The 6,261-nt window shown below is 44.6% G+C and overlaps 1 protein-coding gene and 1 long non-coding RNA gene across 4 annotated transcripts in view; one reads left to right on the forward strand and one right to left on the reverse strand.

The window, feature by feature from the left end:
- The window catches only part of LOC102678805 (zeta-sarcoglycan), a 233,010-nt gene that overhangs the window by 34,431 nt on the left and 192,318 nt on the right, over positions 1-6,261 (forward strand). The gene's annotated exons all lie outside the window — the stretch shown is intronic.
- LOC116185556 overlaps positions 1-6,261 on the reverse strand; it is a 15,453-nt gene that overhangs the window by 7,426 nt on the left and 1,766 nt on the right. Inside the window, exon 2 of the long non-coding RNA XR_004150399.1 lies at positions 3,664-3,670. This is a non-coding gene — a long non-coding RNA (uncharacterized LOC116185556). The remainder of the gene's footprint in view (positions 1-3,663; positions 3,671-6,261) is intronic.

A 6,261-nucleotide genomic window follows, 5' to 3' on the forward strand; every position in this document is an offset into this window, starting at 1 on the left:
TCGATCTATAAAGACCCCCCCTCTCTCTTTCTCTTTCTCTTTCTCCTTCTCGATTCGACGCGCTCGAGGATGGAATTCGTTTGACCAGGATCTCGAGTGTATATATATATATTCCGCGTATATAGATCCGCGAGCCATAAGACTCGTCGTGAGATAGGTTTTTCGAAGGGAAGTCGCGAGTTGTCGAAGGGTAGGAGAGGGGAGGGGAGGGACGCACGGAAGTGGGCCGAGAAATAGAATTCTTCGGGAGCTTCGAGAATATCGCGGGACCAATCCAGGAAACGGGCAAGGATCCGGCCGAGGGTTGGAACGAGAGTTGGCTTTGACCCCCTCCCCCTCCCTCCCTCGACGCTCCTGCCCCCGGAGCAAATTGAAAATGGGAATTGGTCCTTTGAAGTTCGAGCAACGACCCGTCCATAATCTTCTTAATAACTTTCCCTCTCTCTTTCTCTCTCTCTCTCTCTTTCACTCACCCCCGTCGAGGGATCATTTTGATTCCGAGAAGCCCGGCCATCTCTTTCCCGACAATTGCCCATGCTGCACGCTTTCTTAGCTCGCGTTACTACACGTAGCGCCAGCTAGTTGCGCCCCTGCCTCCTTCTCTTCGTCCGTGGGGATGCCCTGTGGGGATGTCGTGTCCGTGGGTAAAAAATTACGATTCGCGTTGCAAAGGGGAAAGGAGGATTCTTTTGGAAGTAGAGGGGAGGGGCTTCTTGCTTGTTTTAATAATTTCCTGCCTCGTTTTTATTTTTCTCCAACAAGTTTATTCATTCATATGTCATTGGACGGAAAGAGGAACGAGGTCGCGATTTTTTGGAAAATCGTCGAAATATCGTGTATAATAAATATTGAACGGAGCTAAGAAGACACGTGTCTCGTTCGAATTTTCTAATTCTCTCTGATTTCTGGGATCCAGTTATTCTTGGATAATACCGATTCGAATCTGTATTTTGGAAAATTGTCGCTTCGCGTGATTAGAAATCGACCGATTTTTTCCCCTCGCGTTTCGTTGGACAAGCGCTATCCGGGACAAATTGCTCTAGAGTGATTTATTTGTGGCGCGTATACGACGACGGTCATATGCACGCTTTGTACACTCGGAAGAAATATTTTTTAACGAGCGCAACATTTCCTTCCCTTTTCCTTTTTACTACTTCGCTAATGACACCGACCGTTGCGCGAGCGTTACAGGAGGACGAAATTAAAAATGATTTTTTTTTTTTTTTTTTTGCCCAAGGAACGTTTTCTCCTCTCCTACCCTACCCCGTCACGTCTCGTACAGGACACGGAGAAATAATTGCGCAGGAAGACAGGGAATAATTCATTTCTTCGAACATCATTATCCGCTAATTTTCATCCAACAGCGGGAACGGGGCCATTTTCTTAGAATACGGCAACAAATTTGCCAAGAACACCAGGTTAAAATTAAACCCCCTTAATTGTTTAATTCACGATTGTAGCGTGGATCTCGCGATCTTCCATCCTCTCCCTCCCCATCCATATTTTATTCGATCAAACGTCGAGCGCTCTGACGTCCCCGCCGACGTTCCCTTCGGGGATCGATCCCTTCCTTTCGCGAAAAAAGAATCTCGAAAGAAGGTAACCGTCGATGCAACGGGAATAAATAAAATCGGGGGATAAATAACTGGGTGAAGCGAAACTTGGGAAAATGAAATTGTTCGAATGAATCGCGATGTGATTTCTTCTACTTTCAGTGCAAAGAACGCATCTTCGAATTTCACTCGCGAAATGAACGAAGGATTTCGAGCGAGGAATCTGCTCTCGAACTGGTCGAGAGTTGATCGGTCGGCCGTCTCCAATTTCCTCCCCGCGATTCCCAGCGAACGAAACTTCTCGCGTGACAAACACTTATTCCCTCATTATCCGTGTTTCGTGTTATTCCCGTTATTTTGCAATTTGCAACAGGCATAATATTCTTTTAAGCTCGGACGGAGTCGGATAACAATCGAGCGAAAAATAAGCGCCAGCGATGGGCGGTATGAATTGAGGGTTTGTATTTCCAATACATCGTCTCGTGTTGTATCGTGACAGATATATAGAATATCGAATCAACCATTTCGAATAATTCGTAAATTGTTTGTTGCAAAAAAAAGGTAAAAAAAAAAAAAAAATAAAAAAGAATTCGCGCAGAATGTAAATCGATGTTTCTAACGGCGAGCGCGCGCGAATTTCTGTACGTAATTGAAAAAAAAAAAAAAAAAAGTATATAACCCATTTACACGAAAGTTGATCGAACATCGAGGATAAACGATTAATAAACTTTAAATTTAAAATAACCCCTTGGAATAACAATTTCGAGCATAAAGGGTCTAAAGGCGAAAGATCACGACACATTCTACTCTAGCAGAAAGTAGAAAGGGAGGACAAGGTGTACGCAAACGTTTATTCGAAATTTAATTCTACGGAATATCGCGCGTATTTTCCCCGTCTACATTTTACGCTTAACGCTATTTCGTTTACCCTCGAATCCGATGTTAATCGTCTTCCGTTTCCCCGTCGAAATAGCTGGAAAATCTGGCATGCTTTCCCGCCTCGTAAGTCGTTTCGAGTTATTCAGCGCGGAACGTTAATCCGCGGACGGATAAGTCTTGAAAATTCAACGATTGCGCGCGAGGGGGAGGGTGCGGAATTTTCGAGGACTCGTAGGCCAGTAGAAGAACGAAAGAACTTGAAAATACGATAGCCTCGTTGTCCCGTGAGGACGGCAGCGACAACCCCCGATGAAAAGGTGGAAGAAACTAGGGAAAAGAATGGACGAGGAAAGGGGAGGAAGTCCGCTGATGCGTTCCGTATCGTGGTTAGGAGCGAGCGAGCGAGCAAGTGGTTAATTTCATTTAGCTCGAACCACGAATTCGATTAACGTCGGCGGCTGACAATCGAAATGATCGTCGACACCTCGACACTGGCTTTCATCGAACCGTTTCGCTGCTTTCCATCTCCCTTTGCGTTATGTATCGCGTATATATATATATATATATATATAAAACTTTGTATATATTCGTAAAATTGTTGCCCCGTGGAAACGTAAGTTGACAGCGATTTCGATACAACGCACTTACAGATAACGCGGTCGAATTAAATTGTCGATCGAAATAACAGCGTAACAGAGGAAAAAAAAAAAAAAAAAGAAAAATCGGTCGGCAAGTTTGAACGAGCGATTACACGGTATTGATCTTGTAACTTTTAATAGGGTACGTACTTTGGGAAATTTTAATCCCCTACCAGTGTTGCGAAAACTTCTCCCTCTCTCACTCCACCGGCCACTTTATTCGCAATTAGAGGCATGATATACGATCGCGGGTCGCACAATTTTTCCCCTCCACTCGAGAAAACAACGAAAACAGCCGTTTCGTACGAGAGAGGAATTTTTTTTTTTTTTCCTTTCTTCTCTTCTTTTTTTTTTTTTTTTTTTTTTTTTTTTTTAAACAAGCCAGAACACAAGAACCGGTGCAACACAACGACCGGTAGCCGGCTATTCGGAGCGGGCTCCGTTCCCTCCGTGCTTATCCGCCTCTTCTTCGTACTCCCCCCTCTCGAAGAGGGGAGAAGGGATGGGGGAGGTGTCGATCGACGCCGTGCTTGACCCCGGAAGACAGGTCGTTAATTTTTTACACGGGGCGGCGACGCGAGCTCCCCTTTCACCTGCGCCCTCGACCCGGGTGATTAAAGATGCACGTGCAAAGTCCTGCGTGGCGGCGCCAGCCCAAGAATTCACCCTCCCGCGGAGGAAACCTTATCCGGGGCCGCTCGATGTTGTCGCATAAATCATCGGGCAATTCGAAACGGGTTGAAAAGAAATCCAACGCCCTCCCCTCCCCCGTGATTAATTCCACGTTCGTTAAACATGGATGGAAACGCGCTCCTCCCCCGAGCGTGGCGCGTGGTGCTCGAAAAACGAAACGGCCAATTCCACGGAAGCGAATGAAAGGGGTTGCACGCACGATTCTTTCTCTCTCTCGTTCCGCTCGACTCGCGATTTCAATCTAATCCATCCGCTTCCCTCAAACTCGATCGTTTCTTCGTTCGCGCGATCGTTCGTTCGTTCGTTCGCTCGTTTCTTGAACCTCTTCAAGCGAGACTGGAAACTTTGCTCGTTCGTTGGTTCGTTCAGTTGGTGCACCCCAGCGGTTGGCGGCTGGCAATTCCGCGAAGCAGATTCTGCGAACGAGAAACTGGTTGGATTCGATATTTAAGGGGGAGGGGAAGGAAGGAGAGGGGAGGCGACAGCAGTTAAGTAGCAGCGAGAAGGAAAAGGTAGTCAGGTTTGAGCGCCACCTGTGCTTGTCAATTAAGTTTACGCGTTCTCTCGGCCCAACGTTGCGCAGCCTGTCACCCAACCTCACCTCCCCCCCATCATCCTTAGTTATTCTCGCTCTCGACCAGTTCCCCCTCTTCCTCTCCATTTTGTTTCTCCTTTCTTCCGCCCCGTTACCCTTTAACTCGGCCAACTTTCACGCAACCCCTTTTTTCCTCCATTTTCACGAATTGCTCGGTTATGCGTTGGTACAGGCACAAGAATGTCCTCGATCGCGGTTTGAAAGATCTCGGTTAAGGAGATGTAAAAAATTATATATGTATATCTCGAAGATCGTCAAGAAAATTCGAGGCTTCGATCGTTAAAACGAGGAAAACGTGGATAAAGTTTAAAGTTAATTCGACGTTTCGACGGATAAAGTACGGATCTTAGAGAGGCGGACCTTTCTAAAGTTTCATTTGCGCTACGTTCTAGTGGAAATTTTACGCTTCCAAGGGGGGGAAACATTTCCTTGGTTGTTTCATTATTTTTTTATTTTCTCCCCTCCAAAATTGTGGACACGGCAGCTTTCTATTTCGCGGTTTCGGCAATTTCGCGTCGTTTCCATCGACCGCGTATGATTGACAGAAACAACTACACGCGAGACACAATACACGTTCCGAATAACAGTATCGTTTGCCACAGGGAGAAACAAAAAAAAATATACCTACCTGTTACAAACAAACGCGCGTGTTCGCGCGCGCTTTCGATCCTTCACCCTTTCGAGGAGTTCGAATCTTTGAACAGCGCATTACAGTGAACCCTTGTTTCCTTCGAAGGTTATCCAGTTTCACCCTCTCTAAAGAGTCGCTTCGCCTGATTGTAAAACCTGCTATTTCCGTAGTGGCCCGGCCTCCTCACCGGCCTCCAAATCGAAAGATACGGGCCTTTTACGATCCAAGGAATCTTGCGTATCATCGAACCGCACCCTCGAGCATATACGAGGCGGTTACTCGCCGTTTCGCGGCTCGTTCACGCTCGTAATTTTTCGTCTCGTGAAAACCTACGGTTGCGTGAAATATTATCGCTCCATCGCTATTCTCCAACTGTTTTTTTTCTGCGTCGTACCAACGGCATATCGATAAATCGTACAATTATTTAAATTGGAAAATAAAAAATAAATAAATAAAATTGGTTGAGGTGGAAGATTTCGATATTTCTTCTCTTCGATTTTTATAAGTCATGTTAATTGCATATTGATAAATCTTTAAATTGGAAAAAAAAAATAAATAAAGTTGGTTGAGATGGAAGGATTTTGGTTTCGACATTTCTTCTCTTCGATTTTTATAATTCATGTTAATTGCATATTGATAAATATGATTCTTCGAATTGAAAAAAAAAAATGTTTATCAACGTACAAAGAGACGATCATTACGATCCATGAAATTTGATTCGGTGAGAAATGAAGTCGAAATTTAAAGAAAATTGTCATTATTAATCGATGGTACAATAATTGATAAAATAAATTCAAACCGACATTTATCACATTAACTGAATACATAAATAATAAATCCTTCGTTGTTTAAATTAAAAAACGAATAAACAGAATTAAATACTTCTGATCCCAATGAAAGGGATGAAGATCCATATTAAACAGTTAAAACCAGACCTTCCATTAAAACCTCCCTCTCAACCAATCTGATTAATTTTAATTCGTACAAACACCAGAGCGTTCTTCGAATCGAGGAAAGGATCGAGTTAAGCTATCCTCCCAATGAAAAAAAGCACAAAGTTTGAATTCACGATCGATTAGCAATCGCCAAACCGTGGGCGAAACCGTGGGCGAGATCGAGGCGCCACGTTCGATTCAAAGATAGGATCGAAAGATGGAGCACGGTTGATTGTAAAAACGCGCTATTCTCGCGAGTGGTGGAAAACGAGTGGTACGTAACGCGGTGCGTATTGTGGCCGGCGCATAATGGCCACGAGGCCTGGTTCCGTTTCGC

This window comes from Apis dorsata, unplaced genomic scaffold (genome assembly GCF_000469605.1).
Source record: "Apis dorsata unplaced genomic scaffold, Apis dorsata 1.3 scaffold_217, whole genome shotgun sequence".
NCBI lineage: Eukaryota > Metazoa > Arthropoda > Insecta > Hymenoptera > Apidae > Apis > Apis dorsata.